A 16,742-nucleotide genomic window follows, 5' to 3' on the forward strand; every position below is an offset into this window, starting at 1 on the left:
ATCCTGGCTGACTGGCGGATCCTGGCTGAATAGCGGATCCTGGCTGAATAGCGGATCCTGGCTGAATGGCGGATCCTGGCTGAATAGCGGATCTGGAAGATCCTGGCTGACTGGCAGCTGTGGCTGCTCCATGCTGACTGGCAGCTCTGGCTGCTCCATGCTGACTGGCGGCTCTGGCTGCTCCATGCTGACTGGCGGCTCTGGCTGCTCCATGCTGACTGGCGGCAATGGCTGCTCCATGCTGACTGGTGGCTCTGGCTGCTCCATACAAACTGGCAGCTCTGGCGGCTCCTTGCAGACTGGCAGCTCTGGCGGCTCCTTTCAGACTGGCAGCTCTGGCGGCTCCTTGTAGACTGGCAGCTCTGGCGGCTCCTTGCAGACTGGCAGCTCTGGCGGCTCCTTGCAGACTGGCAGCTCTGGCGGCATCCTGCAGACTGGCAGCTCTGGCGGCATCCTGCAGACTGGCAGCTCTGGCGGCATCCTGCAGACTCTTGTAGACTGGCAGCTCCTTGCAGACTGGCAGCTCCTTGCAGACTCGCAGCTCTGAACAGGCGGGAGACTCCGGCAGCGCTGTAGAGGCGGAAGACTCTGGCAGCGCTAAACAGGCGGGAGACTCCGACAGCGCTGGAGAGGAGGAAGGCTCTGACTGCTCTGAACAGGCGGGAGACTCCGGCAGCGCTGTAGAGGAGGAAGGCTCTGGCAGCGCTGGACAGGCGAGGCGCACTGTAGGCCTGATGCGTGGTGCTGGCACTGGTGGTACTGGGCCGAGAACATGCACAGGAAGCCTGGTGCGGGGAGATGCTACCGGAGGGCTGGGGTGTGGAGGTGGTACTGGATAGACCGGACCGTGCAGGCGCACTGGAGCTCTTGAGCACCGAGCCTGCCCAACCCTACCTGGTTGAATGCTCCCGGTCGCCCTGCCAGTGCGGCGAGGTGGAATAGCCCGCACTGGGCTATGCAGGCGAACTGGAGACACCGAGCGCAAGGCTGGTGCCATGTAAGCCGGCCCAAGGAGACGCACTGGAGACCAGATGCGTAGAGCCGGCTTCATGGCACTTGGCTCGATGCTCACACTAGCCCGGCCGATACGCGGAGCTGGAATGCACCGGGCTATGCACCCGCACTAGAGACACCGTGCGCACCACAGCATATCAAGGTGCCTACCCGGTCTCTCTAGCCCCCTGGTAAGCACAGGGAGTTTGCGCAGGTCTCCTACCTGGAGTAGCCATACTCCCTGTGAGACCCCCCCCCAATACATTTTTGGGGCTGACTCTCGGGCTTCCGTCCGCGCCGCCGTGCTTGCTTCGACAACTCCATTCTCCGATAACCCTCCGCGCACTGCTCCATTGAATCCCAGGCGGGCTCCGGCACTCTCCCTGGGTCGACCGCCCACCTGTCTATCTCCTCCCAAGAAGTATAGTCCATACTCTTGCCGTACTCCGTACTCCCATGTCCATTCCTCTTTTCGCTGCTGTTGCTGCCTTTCACCACGCCACTTGGTCCTGTTGTGGTGGGTGATTCTGTAAGGGTTTTCTTCTGGTGAAAGAGAGGACCAAAATGCAGCATTGTGATGATTCATGTTTGTTTAATAAAGGAAAAACTATACATGAATAAACTACCAAAATAATGAAATGTGAAAACCGAAACAGTCCTATCTGGTGAAAACACAGAGACAGGAACAATCACCCACAAACACACAGTGAAACCCAGGCTACCTAAATATGGTTCCCAATCAGAGACAATGACTAACACCTGCCTCTGATTGAGAACCATATCAGGCCAGACATAGAAATAGACAAACAAGACATCCAACATAGAATGCCCACCCAGCTCACATCCTGACCAACACTAAAACAAGGAAAACACATACAAACGATGGTCAGAACGTGACAGTTGTCCTCGTGCTATGTTTTATCTACTGTGTAGTCCTTGTTTGCTGCCATCTAGTGTTCTCCTGCTCTCAATTCTTGACCACTGCTATTGTCTTTTCTAATAGAGTAACACAGTATGAGTCATAATACCCATAAAACCTAGTGGTCAAACAAGGAAATGCTTCCAATAGTTTTTCCTCCATACATTTTCCCATAGGGGATTTTAGAAACATTTAAATGAAGAACTTTGTTTCGTGTAGGCTTACCCTGGCATGACGTTTTGATAACCATGTAAATCTCAAGGTGACTTTTATCAATATATTTGCATGCATTTACTCCCCAAAAATGAAATGCTAATTATCTGCTAATGTGGCTGTCATAAAGAACTACAAATGCCATGATGATCTCGACGAGACTGTCAAATCGAGGCAAAGGTAAGAATTGGATTAACTCTCTATTGTTAGCTAAATTCAGGAATTAATACATTGGCTATTTCTTTAAAAATGACAATTCTGTCTTGTGCAAGTTTTAAATGGACACAATACCAGTTATCAAAGGTATCAGCGAGAGATGACGTGCAGGAGCTTGCAGGGATTTGTAGTCTTGCATGATGTCTACTTTGATGCTAATAAGCCTTTTCTAATCTGAGAGTAAATAGAGCCCAAAATATTGATAAAAGTTACCTTGGCCAAGAGATTTACATGGTTTCAAAACGTCATGCCAGGATAAGCCTACACGAAACACAGCCCTTATTTTAAGTGTTTCTAGAATTCCCGATAGGAAAAATTAATGGTAGAAAAACGTTTTTTGACCTCTAGGTTTTACGGGTATTATGACACCTCCACTGTGGGGATCTATACTTCTAACCTTAAAGTGAAACTATGGAATATTGAAAATGAAATTGTTATTTTTTAAACCTCCCGTTTTGGACTCGACGTGTCAACGTATGGCTCATACATGTACATTGATAATAAACCATCTGCAGTCCTCTCCCAGAGAATAAAGGCACATAATCCTTAAATTCTAACCTGGCATCATTTAGTGCAGGAGATCTGCACGCTTGTCCCTGTTATGTGGTGAACATGCAGCTGAAGCAAAGGGGATTGCTTGGCTGCATTAGTTATTTTTAGTTGAATGTTTATTCATTTTTTTTTATATTTAAAAGGGAATTGTTTTACCATATTAAAATGACAGTTCAGTTCACATAAGGTTAACCTTAAAATGAGGGACAGACATAAATTAATCACAAATAAATCATGCTTTTCAGAAACGGCTTTGTCAAAGCAACACAATAATTAGGGCTTTACAATGATGGTGAAACTTGGAGACATTTTGTGATTAAGTGGGTTAGAAGCTTGACTTTAGCAAGCCTTTAAGCCTTTTTTCATTTAGCAAGCCTTTAATCAATCTGATTGACTGATTTCTCCTATCAGGACTCAGGATTAGACCCAAATGCATACAATTCGATTCACAGATGTGTATTTACAAAACAGGGGGCAGGCCAACGACTGGTCAAGGGCAAGCAGAGGTCACTAATCCAGGGCAGTGTCAGTATGGTACGGCAGGCAGGCAGGCTCAGGGTCAGGGTAGGCAGAGGTCAGTAATCCAGGGCAGTGTCAGTATGGTACGGCAGTGAGGCAGGCTCAGGGTCAGGGTAGGCAGAGGTCAGTAATCCAGGGCAGAGTCAGAAAGGTACAGAAGGGCAGGGCAGGGCAGGGCAGGGCAGGGCAGGGCAGGGCAGGGCTAGAAAACAGCAACTACAGCCACTCGAAACCGATGAGACAGGGCAAGACAAACTGGCAACAGATAATGGAAAACGCAGGTATAAATACTCAAGAGATAATGGGGACAAATGGGAGACACCTGTTGGGGGGTGAAGAGAAGCACAGGACAGGTGAAACAGATTTGGGTTTGACATCTCCATATGGTCTATATTAAATGGCATTTAATTTAAAATAACAGGCTTTTAAAAGTCAATATCGGTGCACATCTTCTATTTAAAATATCAAAGGGCACTCTTTTTATGGAATGACCCAATTATCCATTCATTATGTTTACTGTTGTTTATTATAGATCTAGTATATATTCTATTATTTGAACTTGTACAATGGTAACAACAGGTGACAGTGGCAAAATAACCATTGTTAGGCTACATTTGCTCATTAATTAAAGGAAAACCATGTGCACTTTTAAAATGTTTAGCCTGGTGCTACCACCAACAGGTTTGTCAGACTGTAAGACATCTCACAGTGTCTTCATATACTATAGGATCCCCATTTATGCCCCCGGTAGCCTTGCCTTTGTTTTTGCATATGTGGGAATGGGCTTCAATGTGGTCTTGGCACCAACTGTAAATCATTCTAATTGTCTGTCCTGTCTCTATCTGAAATAAGAAACGGAGAACGTAGCTGCCCCTTTGCCCGGGCGCCACGACGACAGCTGTCTCTGGCTAATGCATTTTCTTCTCCTGATGCCATCCGCCAAATTATGCTGAGATTTCGTTGGGACAGCTTGAATCGATCACAATCATGTCACGCTGTGTTTTCTTTGCAACATCTTCTCCTGTGTGTGTGAGTAACACGGCTGTGTGGAGCTAGCGCCGAGGAAGGGTCAAAGCATTTGGAGTCAATGTGGTGGCGAAAACACAATCATCAGTTGTGTGTTACAAGTGCGGCGAGTCCTGGACCATTCCCAACCACATGCTAGTTCTGTAAAGTCAGTTCATACTCTGAATGTAAGGGAGCGTCTGAGCCTGCAGTGGGATTCACACTCACCAAAGTAGGCACATACTGTAGAGAGCTTGAAAACAAACCGTGGATGTTTTTTTAAGCAGGCAAATCAGTTAGGAACAAATTCTTATTTACATTGACGGACTATTGGAGAACAGTGGGTTAACTGCCTTGTTCAGAACAACAGATTTTTACCTCGTCAGCTCAGGGATTCAGATCCAGCAACCATTTGGTTACTGGCTCAATGCTCTAACCACTAGGCTGCCTGCCGCCCCTCATGAACTATTAACTTTACTTTAAATGCAACTAATCCCTTTGAAAACTGACTATGTGGCATCGACCTGCAGGAGGTTTGTTTATTATGATTGAGTGGGGTCTGACAGATGGGTGTGTCTTGATGGTGGCAAGGACACACCCAAGAAACACCCACATCAAACCACACCCCCAAGCCAACTCACACTTGGCCTCTGTCATGGCCGCCAGCAGTTCTTGAAGAGCAAGCCAAAAAAAACGATGCCAAATCAGCTTGTGCAGTTCCCCTTTAATTTAGTCTCAAGTCTAATGCTAAGGTAAGTGTACTCCTGATGCGTCACTAGAACTCATTCAGGGTGAAAAGAAACCCAATCGAGATATCATGGCCACCTAAGGCCCATTACAAGGTGTAAAGGCAGTAAAACAATTTAAACCCGACCAGGTCCTCACTTAGACCTTGGGCTCTTCTCTTCTGTACTTCTGCTCTGTCTCTAATCTGATGGCAGCATGCATCTACTATCCTCTGGATCAGGTGATCACTCCTGCCTCTGCCTTCAATAAAAGAACATCCTATGGAAAGAAGTGGGCTCATCTTATTACTTCAATTCTGAGAGGCATGGAGAAACAGGTTCGATGCATCAGAGGTTGGGTAATGAGAATAGGATGTTTTCATGACGGAGAAGACTAAGGGCTCTATTCAATCCGTATCGCGGACATTCAGCGTTACAGCGTGATTAAAATTGAATGGCAATGTTCCTGCTTTAGCGCAGACTGCATTCACGGTAAACCCTGCATTTCTCGGCTCAATCGCAATCTGTAAAGCTTCAGCGACACAGATTGAATAGAGCACCAATTTATTTGAATTGTATTGTCTTTTAAATATAGTATTTATTTAAAACAGTTTCAATACTTAGTGTATTATTTACATAATATCTAAAAATCGATAGAGCTTACCCTTCCTAAAAGGGATTTTTATCTAGGACATTAGAGAGTCAAGTCAAAAATAGCCACGTTGAGAATGTCCAAGAAGAAATGCCTTCAATAAATCATTTAGGCAAGTTGGTTTAAAGTTTGACATTCCTATCTTCATATGTAATCAAAATATCCCTGGCTGATGGTGTGTGAGACCCAGTCATCTGGTAGGGGACCTACCGTAAAAGAGAAAGCCAAGAAAGCCCTCATGTGGGTTGTGGATGCTTCACGGTGAACAATGATGTTCTATACGTGCCCAATGTTTGTGTCACGTTCTGACCTTTATTTCCTTTGTTTTGTCATTATTTAGTATGGTCAGGGTGTGAGTTGGGGTGGGCAGTCTATGTTTGTTTTTCTATGATTTGGGTATTTCTATGTTTCAGCCTAGTATGGTTCTCAATCAGAGGCAGGTGTCATTAGTTGTCTCTGATTGAGAATCATACTTAGGTAGCCTGGGTTTCACTGTGTGTTTGTGGGTGATTGTTCCTGTCTCTGTGTTTGCATCAGATAGGGCTGTTTAGGTTTTCTCATGTTTATTGTTTTGTTTGTCTATTCATGTATAGTTTTCTTTATTGAAGAACCATGAATAGAAACCACGCTGCATTTTGGTCCACCTCTCCTTCACCACAAGAAAACCGTTACAGTTTGTATATTGACCTCGTTTCCACTTTCCCTCTGTAGCGCCACAATTTCTGTACAAGACATCCATCCATCCCTTGCTTTATCCTTTGCTCCAACTGTCGCTCCATCCATCCATTTTCTACCACAACATGAATTCTTATTAGAGAGGTTAGGTATTTATAAACTCTCCCCTGCCAACATTTGGGACAATTTGTGAAAGGTAGCCCTTGCTGCCAACACTCCAAGCCCTCAACAGCTAAACAAGATAAGCAGACAGCCATGTTTCCCTCGTAACAAAACTGAGCGCTGAGGCGTGGACCAGACAGGTTTAAATATAGCCGCTGATAAGATAGATCATTTGTCTCTGTTTAGTTGTCTACGATTATGTCACTTAACCTGGCATGTCACTTTGTGTCCCCTAAGACAGTTTGGACCACCAAGCTATTGAAGATAATTACTTTTTGTTTGCAAGCTCGTACAGTGTCCGTACAGACACATAGTCAATAAGTGGACAAGATGGCTAAAGGATGTTCTTTCAGTGGATAAAAGAGACCAATATCCTAGTCAAAAGATGCCTCCAGTACAATGGCATGCAAGCAGGACCTTTCATGGACTCCCACAGGTTGCGGCCAACGATGGAGGCCCTCAAGGACTGCACCTCGGCCGGGGAAACAAGTCGGGATACATGGAGGTGGAAATCCTGAACCCCCAAAAGGAAAGGCCCATGTAAGTCACTGATAAGGTACAAAGAGGTGCGTGTGTGTGGGAACAGAGAAACGTGTGTGTGGGTATAGAGAAATGTGTGTGTATGTCTGGGTATGTAATACTGTGTGTGTATGTGAGCATGCGCTTTCTCCAGCCTCTCAATTCCAGCAAGTCGCTTTGTTCACCAACCATCTCCTGCCTGTGAAGAGTGGAGATGGTGTCTTAAAAAGGAATGGGGTATACCGTTGGCGGGTAGGACTAATGCGCCGCCCCCCACCGCCTCTCCTGTTGTCAGTAGAATGCCAGTCTCAGTGCAAAGGCGAGAAAGTGAGAGAATGAGAGATATTGTGGCCCGGTGCCAATGCACCATGAGTCTCCTGTGCAGACAGTAATTTCTCATCTAGGCTGACTCAATAACGGAACCTGTGCCCCACCTTTATTGAGCGTCTGGGATCTCTACCCACAGAGCACAGCCCGGTTTCTCTCTTTTGGAAAGGAATTTGCACAGGTAATGTTGCTAGAATTAACTGATTTAGAGACTGGATTAAACAGGTTTGTTGGGGTTGTCGCTTTGTCTTGTTGAAGGGGCTCAGCTAATTGTCCTCTGTAGTTTTAAGGCATATTTCCCTATCAATCACACCCTACTTACCCATGGCCTATAGTGAGTATGGTCAGAATCCTTTTGAACTGCACCGGGTTTAAAAGTGTTCAAGGCAACTGAATTTGTAGCAAGCAAGCAAAAATAATAATCTGAGTTTATTACATGTTTCAAAGGCAGTGGTACTTAAGCAATTGTTGACAAATGCCCTTACAATTACACGTACATCATCATAATTTGTATTCACTGACATGTCAGGCAACTCATTGGTTTAGGAATAAGTGACACTATGACCCAGATTTACTAAGCGTTTGAGCACCAGTTTCTTTTCTCCAAAAGGGGATAATGAAAAATGTAAAATTAAGTCATGTTTTTGTTATTTTATCACTTACTGAAGAAAACTGGTACAAACACTTTGCATGTCAAGGGAAAAGATAGTTTGACATCATGTTGCACACGGAAATGTAGTCTCTGAATGAGCCATAATCTTCCCAACAACACTGAACGTGATGAGTCTAAACTTCATTGAAACTGAACTAACAACAGTTTAGTGCTAAACAAAAGCACAGACCCAAAGCACTACCAATGCCTCTACTCTTGGCTTTGGTTCAGGCACCTACAATACAGTACTCTCACTCCAGCATCTCTTTCTCTTTCAGGAATATTGAAACTCCTACTCTCTGAGCTGAAGACTTGTCATTGGGAGGCAGCTCGTTAGAGACTTCCCCTGTAATGTGGGAGGAAGCTCATTAGAGAAATGCTAAGGCGTGGAGAGGAAAGCAGGAAGGGGAGACACATGCAGCAGAGGGGAATGGAAGTCAGAGACATTCGGATAATTAATGTTTGTCTCCTCCCAGTGGCTGACTCCTGGGGACATCGTGCTTTATCAAGCGCAAAGCCCCAAGAGTGTATTGCCGCAGCAAAGGTGTGGTGACACAGGTACTGTACATAGAAAGAGAGGAGAGGGCCGGCACCACATGACACTGCACCGCATTGTAATCTAACAATTAGTCCAATTGAGCAATCTCATCTGTTGTCCAACTGGACAGTTGTGTATTATGCAGATGCCATTTCGACTAAATAAATCTCATTCGTAACGCTTATGTAATTCTCATGTGATCTTCTGCTGTTAAAAGTTCAATTGAAGCTTGAAGAAAGTGTTAATGAATGTCTACTGGTAAATATATCATTGGGTGTTTAAGATGTGTGGAATAAGATCTCACCATGACAGAAGGGTATATTTGATAAGCATTGTTTATAAAAATTTAAAAAATGGACTACGTGTTGTGTTGATTTAGAAGTTGAGGATTTGGCTGGAGTGTGAGTGAACCAGGAAAAGGCATTGAGGACAACCAGTTGAACATTTAATATTGTATTAGTTCTACTTGGGGTATCCTTCACATTGGCCTACATTTTTTTCAGTTTCACTTAATAGATTTTACATTTTTTAAACTAACCAGATTAAACTCTTAGGGCACTTCTTAATGAGAAGAAACCTAAACGGTTGAGTTAAATGATATAAAAAGCTCAATTTAACGTGATTATCTTGGTAGGACCCCTGCTGTCATTGGTTCCCAAACCCTTTTAAGCTTCAGGACTAGGAGCTATTCTTAGAGGCGGACATTTTAGTTTGTTTTAGTGACAAGCCTTATCTATAACCATACTGTATAGTGTACGAGGACTGTAACCTTTTACCAGTAATGCAACTCTCACAAGAGCTTTGAACACCCTGTTTGAATGTGTTTCTGCGTGACAGTAACTAATGTAGCACTAGGTAGCAGCCCAGGTTGATAGTGAAATGGTTAAAATAAATATTTTACCTATGATAGATGTCTCTTTCAGACAATATATTTCAGTATAACTGCATGTCGTTCTGCCCCTGAAGGCAGTTAACCCACTGTTCCCAGGCCGTCATTGAAAATAAGAATTTGTTCTTAACTGACTTGCCTAGTTAAATAAAGGTAAAAAAAAATGTTTAAATCAAAAACGTGTAATAGCTTAATATGTTGTTCAGCATCACTGACTAGTCTAAAGGATGTAATTACAAAAGCTTTCCAATGATGCATTGTTTCATAAAAAAAAATACATGTGGAAATCAGATTTCCAAACACGCTAGCAGGATTAGCCTAAATCCACAACATCAAAAACCTTAGCCACAACTTCGCACCTTGTCGACAAAACCCTCACATAAAAACTAAGCCCCCCCTCCGAAAAAGGGAGCTTGACTTGCAATGTACCACGGTTCCTGGTGAACCTTTCAAGTTCCTTTGCTGCTGGAAATTCGGTTTGCCATGCGCTGCACTGCTTTACCTTACTGGGGCAGGATTTTATGAAGTCTTTTCTCCAGGGCTTTGGAGCACATCCCCAGCAGAAATCGTCTGGAGAATATCTATCCTCTGTGTACGCGATGCAGAAGAGAAAATGAAGCTATTTTTGCAGCCTGTCTATGTCATAATAAACTAGTCGAGTGGTACCAGTGATATTAATATTCCAGCTGTCATCTTTTCCTCTCTTCTGGGCTGAGCCTCTAAATTTTGCACCAGATAAAGAGTACCACAAGTATGTGGACACCTTCTCATCAAACATATCATTCCAAAAATCCTGGTCATTAATATGAAGTTGATCCCCCCCCCCCCTTTCTGCTATAAGAGCCTCTAATCTTCTGGGATGCTTTTCACTAGATGTTGATACATTGCTGCGGGGACTTCCATTCAGTCACAAGCGCATTAGTGAGGCACTGATGTTGGGCGATTAGGCCTGGCTCGCAGTCGGCGTTCCAATTCATCCCAAAGTTGTTCGATGGGGTTGAGGGCAGCTCTATGCAGGCAAGTCAAGTTCTTTCACACCAATCTCGATAAAACATTTGTGTATGGACCTCGCTTTGTGCACAGGGGCATTGTCATGTTTAAACAGGAAAGGGTCTTCCCCAAACTGTTGCCACAAAGTTGGAAACACAGAATTGTCTGGAATGTCATTGCATGCTGTAGCGTAAAGATTTCCCTTCACTGGAAATAAACCCAATCCATGAAAACCGTCCCAAACCATTATTTGTCCTGCACCAAACTTTACAGTTGGCACGATGCGTTGGAGCAGGTAGCATTCTACCGGCATTCGTCAAACCCAGATTTGTCCGTCGGACTGCCAGATGGTAAAGCGTGATTCATCACTCCAGAGAACACGTTTCCACTGCTCCAGAGTCCAAGATTTACACCACTCCAGCCAACGCTTGGCATTGCACATGTGTCACACCCTGATCTGTTTCACCTGTCCTTCTGATTGTCTCCACCTCCTTCCAGGTGTCACCCATCTTCCCCATTATCCCCTGTGTATTTATACCTGTGTTCTCCATTCCTAGTTCATCTTGTTTGTCAAGTCAACCAGCATTTTGGTCTCAGCTCCAGCTTTTCCCAGTCTCTCTCTTTCTCACCCTCCTGGTTTTGACCCTTGCCTGTCCTGACTCAGCGCCCGCCTGCCTTAACCACTCTGCCTGACCCTGAGCCTGCCTGCCGACCTGTACCTTTGCCCCACCTCTGGATTTTTGACCTCTGCCTACTCGGACCCTGAGCCTGCCTGCCGTCCTGTACCGTTGCCCCACCTCTGGTTTACTGACCCCTGCCTGCCTTGACCTGTCTATTGCCTCCCCCTGTTGGAATATTAAACCATTGCCTATTCTGGTTGTCTGGTAGTTCGCCTACCATGGTGGTAACTCCACAGCTCCTCAGTGACCTACCTTCTCAGGATCCTCGCTTACCTCCCCCCGGAACGCTTCAATGGAGAGCCGAGCACCTGTCCAGCGTTCCTAGCTCACTGTGCCCTTGTCTTCGAGCTTCAGCCCTCCTCCTTCCACACTGATCGCTCCAAGATAACCTACCTCATTATGCTGATGTCCAGGAGGGCTCTCACCTGAGCTATTGCCGTGTGGGAACAACAGCCGGCCATATGCACTGTCTGGAGGGTTTTGGGAGAAGTGAGGAAGGTTTTTGATGCCCCATTTCCCGGGCGAGAGGCCACCCGGAAGCTAATCCAGCTTTGGCAGGACTCCTGCAGTGTAGCTGATTTATGCGGTGGATTTCCACAGGTGGGCAGTGGAGAGTGCTTGGAATCAAGAGCCACTGTTCAATATGTTCCTTCACGGTGTCTCGAAAAAGGTCAAGGACGAGTTGGCAGCCCAGGAGTTACCTACGGAGCACGATTCCCTCATCGCGTTGACCATCCGTATCGATTACGGGAATGACGGGAATTACGGAGGGAGAGGGAATTGGATTTTGCTCGCACGCCCATGGATCCCACCTTGCCTCCGAGTCATCCCGAAGCTCCCCGCGGTCTCGTTGCCGAGAGAACCCGATCAGCCCCCGCTCTTCCCCGAGCAGGAGGAAGAGGTCGGCGTACCTTATGCCCAGATGTTTCTCCGCCGCTATCGTCGTACCTGGAGGAGCGCCCGATCAGCCCTCCTCAAGACCACTTCCAGGTATCGACGACAAGCGGATCGCCATCGTACCCCGGCTGTGAGGCGTCTAGGTGTAGCAAGTAAGGCGGAGTCAGGTGCAGGAAATAGAGATGAGTAATTCACGTTACTTTACTCAAAACAACAAATATTCCAAGAAGGAAAATTACCAAGCTCACAAACACAGACCAACATACAACGAACAAAGTCGCACAAAACCATGGGGGAACCAGAGGGTTAAATAAGGAACATATAATTATGGGAATGGAAACCAGGTGTGTACAATGAAGACAAAACAAATAGAAAATGAAAAGTGGATCGGTGGTGGCTAGAAAACCGGTGACGTCGACCGCCGAACACCGCCCGAACAAGGAGAGGGACCAACTTCGGCGTAAGTAGTGACACCGGCTCCCCGGTATCGTCTCGGCCAGAAGGTATGGCTATCCACCCGGGACCTGCCCTTCAGGGCGGAATTTTGCAAATTCTCCCCCCGGGTTATAGACCCATCTCCTCTCTCCAAGATTATTAGCCTTTCTGATGTTCGTCTTCTGTTGCCCCTTACCCTTCATACACATCCCACCTATTTTGTGTCCAGAGTCAGCCCTTTGTCTCCTGTTTCGCTTTTTCTCGCCCTTCTGGTTTTGACCCTTGCCTGTCCTGACTCTGAGCCCGCCTGCCTGATCACTCTACTTGCCCCTTACCGTGAGCCTGCCTGCCGTCCTGTACCGTTGCCCCACCTCTGGTTTACTGAGCCCTGCCTGCCTTGACCTGTCTATTGCCTGCCCCTGTTGGAATATTAAACCATTGTCTATTTGACATGTCTGCATCTGGGTCTTACCTTGATTCCTGATCACATGGTTATCTTAGGCTTGTATGCAGCTGCTCGGCCATAGAAACCCATTTCATGAAGCTCCCGAGGACAACCAGTTGGACATTTAATATTGTATTAGTTCTACTTGGGATATCCTTCACACAGGCCTACGTTTTCACAGTTTCACTTAATAGATTGAAAAAATGTTAAACCAACCAGATGGTTGCAACCTAGGACAGATGATTTTTACGCGATACGAGCTTCAGCATTTGGCGGCCCCATTCTGTGAGCTTGTGTGGCCTACCACTTCACGGCTGAGCCGTTGTTGCTCCTAGATGTTTCCACTTCACAACAACAGCACTTACAGTTGACCGGGGCAGTTCTAGCAGGGAAGAAATGTGACGAACTGACTTGTTGGAAAGGTAGCATCCTATGACGGTGCCACGTTGAAAGTTAGAGCTCTCCAGTAACGCCATTCTACTGCTAACGTTTGTCTATGGAGATTGCATTGCTGTGTGCTCGATTTTATACACCTGTCAGCAACGGGTGTGGCTCAAATAGCTAAATCTACTCATTTGAAGGGGTTTTGTGTGTATATATAGTGTACATTTTCCTTTCGTAGGACTAGCAGTTTTTAAATGCAGAGGTGGCTGTGGGAAATATCTGTATATACAACCAATGTCTGAAAGATGGTGGTGGGTGATGGAGAGAGTGGAGACGTGTGTCTGTGTAGGCAACTATAGTAGAAAGAAATGAACTAAGACAAAGTTATGTAGCTTTTTTTATAGCACAACCACCAGCTCGCTTGCAAGGTTCCCAAAAGGGTTCTGCTACACTCAGTGTGTGTGTGAGATTGGGCCTCTTCCCTCCTTTGATTCAGTAATTGAGGTCTGTGGGGTGGAGACAGAACCGACTGACTCTTGGCCCCGGAGGACCCCAGGCTTTCAGACTTCCAGACTCATTGGACTCTAGGTCCTTACAGGAACACTTTGTACTGTTTGCAGCCCCGCACATATCCTATTTGATAGAGAGAAGACAGGAGAGCGGGATGGTGAAGGGGTGAAGTATCAGGAGTGGGTTCATCTCTACTTGGTGGTTAGGGGAATCTTCTCACAGACTACGTTTAGCACCTGGTGTTCTCTCCTTCTAAAGCAGCTTATATGTCTTGGACAAAAACCTTAGGGCACTTCATAAATGAAACATCTGAAATAGAGGTAATGGTATATGAGCAGTCTACCACATAGTAAACAACTACTCAGTTTACACCAGGACAGTCATTTGGGAGGTACTAACCTTGAGGTCCTCAGCTCTAAAAATACAATTTTCTAAAGTAATGTTTTGAGCAAAATGATCGTCATCCATTCACAGTCAAAGATTATGGTTCAACATGAGAATCACCTGAAGCGATAGCAGCATTGTCAGACTGAGGTTCTAACTAGTGTAACTGTAATTTTGAGGGTTACTTTTTGGGGTGCTTTTTAGCGTGACACTAAATTAGCATAAAAGCTAACTCCCTTTGGTTGTTCTCTTGCCACTTCAGTGATTCAGGTACAGGCTTGAAGAACACCTGTTGAGATGACAATAAAATGTGGATAGCTTTTATTATCTGATTGATACAATGTCTTATTTGTTTGCATTCATTGCAGGCAAATTTTTGTCCCAGGTTTTAAAGTGGTAACAAAATATTTTTGTTATTGCTAAGTAGTATACTGAATTGAAACATTCTTCTGAAGTTCTAATTTGAGAATATGTTAAGTTCTAGAATATGGTTGAAGTTCTAGAATATGGTTACGGTTGAAGTTCTAGAATATGGTTACGGTTGAAGTTCTAGAATATGGTTGAAATTCTAGAATATGGTTGAAGTTCTAGAATATGGTTACGGTTGAAGTTCTAGAATATGGTTACGGTTGAAGTTCTAGAATATGGTTGAAATTCTAGAATATGGTTGAAGTTCTAGGACCAAATGTAACACATATTCTACATGCAGGTTATAGTACATTTAACAAAATAGGACTTTTATGTATTTTCTGAAACTCAAGCTAGCTTTACTCAATTTGGAAAACCTACTGGAACAATATATACATTGTTTATATCAGACTATATTGCAAAATATTGTTTCAATATTGTTTCAATATTGTTTCAAGTTTGATTAAGAATACAGGGAGGGGGAGCCTCTCCAAAAATTGACTTTTAGTCTTGAAAGCATATTTCAAATGAGGAAACATGCATTGATAGATCAGAATTAATCTACATCCCCTGTGGGTCCAAAGGCGTCAGTAAACTGGAAATGCCATTGGGCTGGTAATAAGGAGAAAATGGATGAATCCTGTGGTGGCTAGAATATTGCTCTGAGTTGATGGGCTTTCACAACAACATTAAGTATGATTGAGAGCACCGGAAACTGACATATGAGACCTCTGGTCAGCTGAATATTGTACAATAATGAAGCCAGGGCACTGGCTCTTCTAGTCAGACCTGGGTTCCAACACTATTTGAAATCTTTCAAATACTTGGAGAGTTTGCTATAGCCTGCCTGGAGTGACAGATGGGCAGGTTTTGCAGTTTTGGTATGGTTCTATTGGTCCATTACATCAGGCAAGCTCAATCAAGCACAGATGAGAGCAGTGCATTTGCTTAACACTGGATGTACAGTACATATGTATCTATGATACCGTGTAATTGTTCATTCAAGGGAAAGAAAATAAAGTAAATGAATCGAATGCATTATTTATTGAAAATGTTCTGTGTATAATTGTATTTTTTATTAGAAGCATAGGGAATTCATATAATTTGTTACATACACGTATGCATGTTGTAGTAGATGCTATGCTATACAACTGTAGGTGTGGTCGTTTAGATTGCAGAACAGCTCATACTATTAAACTGGCCATACTGAGCAACACTAATGTTCATGAGACAATCTTAATTACTGAACAAAAATATAAACGCAACATGCAACAATTTCAAAGATTTAATGAGTTACAGTTCATATAAGGAAATCAGTTAATTGAAATACACGACTGGGCAAGGATGCAGCCATGAGAGAAATAACTTTTGCGCATTTGGACAATTTCTGGGATCTTTTATCTCAGCTCAAGAAACACAGGACCAACACTGCATGTTGCTTTTATATTTGTGTTCTGTATAATATGCTAACATCCCGTTTGCTGTATGAAGTTAGAGTTGCATTTTGTCACCAGAATGCATCATCCTCTCCATAGATGGCACTGTTTCACTGCATACTAGAGAAGAGGTCTGATTCCCAGACTCTCTACCCAGTGGTGATCATGTACAGTCAGACCTTGATCATAGAGATAGCGTCATACCATATACCACGCGCGCACACTTCCTGGAATTGCAATGGGTTGACATACTGCCTAAGGACAAGATGGTTGCAGGCTTAGCACATACGGATGACAAAGTAGAAGCTACTGTAGCTTGAGTCAGACATATTCAGTGCTTGGTGGTAATAGTCTCATGCAGAGTCTGAGCACACACGGACTGTCTGTACATACATTTATCATGCACACACACACTCACAGCCAGCCCCAGGCAATGGAGATACTGAACGGCAAATTTTATACAAGACACAAACACACACAGAGTCCATCTTGGCTTGGTCAAATGGACAGACTGTTGCATAAAGGTATACTGTTTTAATCTATTTTACTCAGAAGAAGAGTGTAGTTGTAAGTGGGACAAGGGATTGCTAGGCCCTGTTATTCAACTCACCTCATGG

The 16,742-nt window shown here is 44.6% G+C and overlaps 1 long non-coding RNA gene across 1 annotated transcript; it reads left to right on the forward strand.

Annotated features, from left to right (window-relative positions):
- The first annotated feature begins 6,388 nt into the window (after nucleotides 1-6,388).
- On the forward strand, nucleotides 6,389-9,013 carry LOC116375227 (uncharacterized). The gene is made up of 2 exons (XR_004210952.1): nucleotides 6,389-7,171; nucleotides 8,408-9,013. It is a non-coding gene; the product is annotated as an uncharacterized LOC116375227 (long non-coding RNA).
- Nucleotides 9,014-16,742: the final 7,729 nt, after the last annotated feature.

The sequence above is a fragment of the Oncorhynchus kisutch genome, linkage group LG9 (genome assembly GCF_002021735.2).
Source record: "Oncorhynchus kisutch isolate 150728-3 linkage group LG9, Okis_V2, whole genome shotgun sequence".
Classification (NCBI taxonomy): Eukaryota; Metazoa; Chordata; class Actinopteri; order Salmoniformes; family Salmonidae; genus Oncorhynchus; species Oncorhynchus kisutch.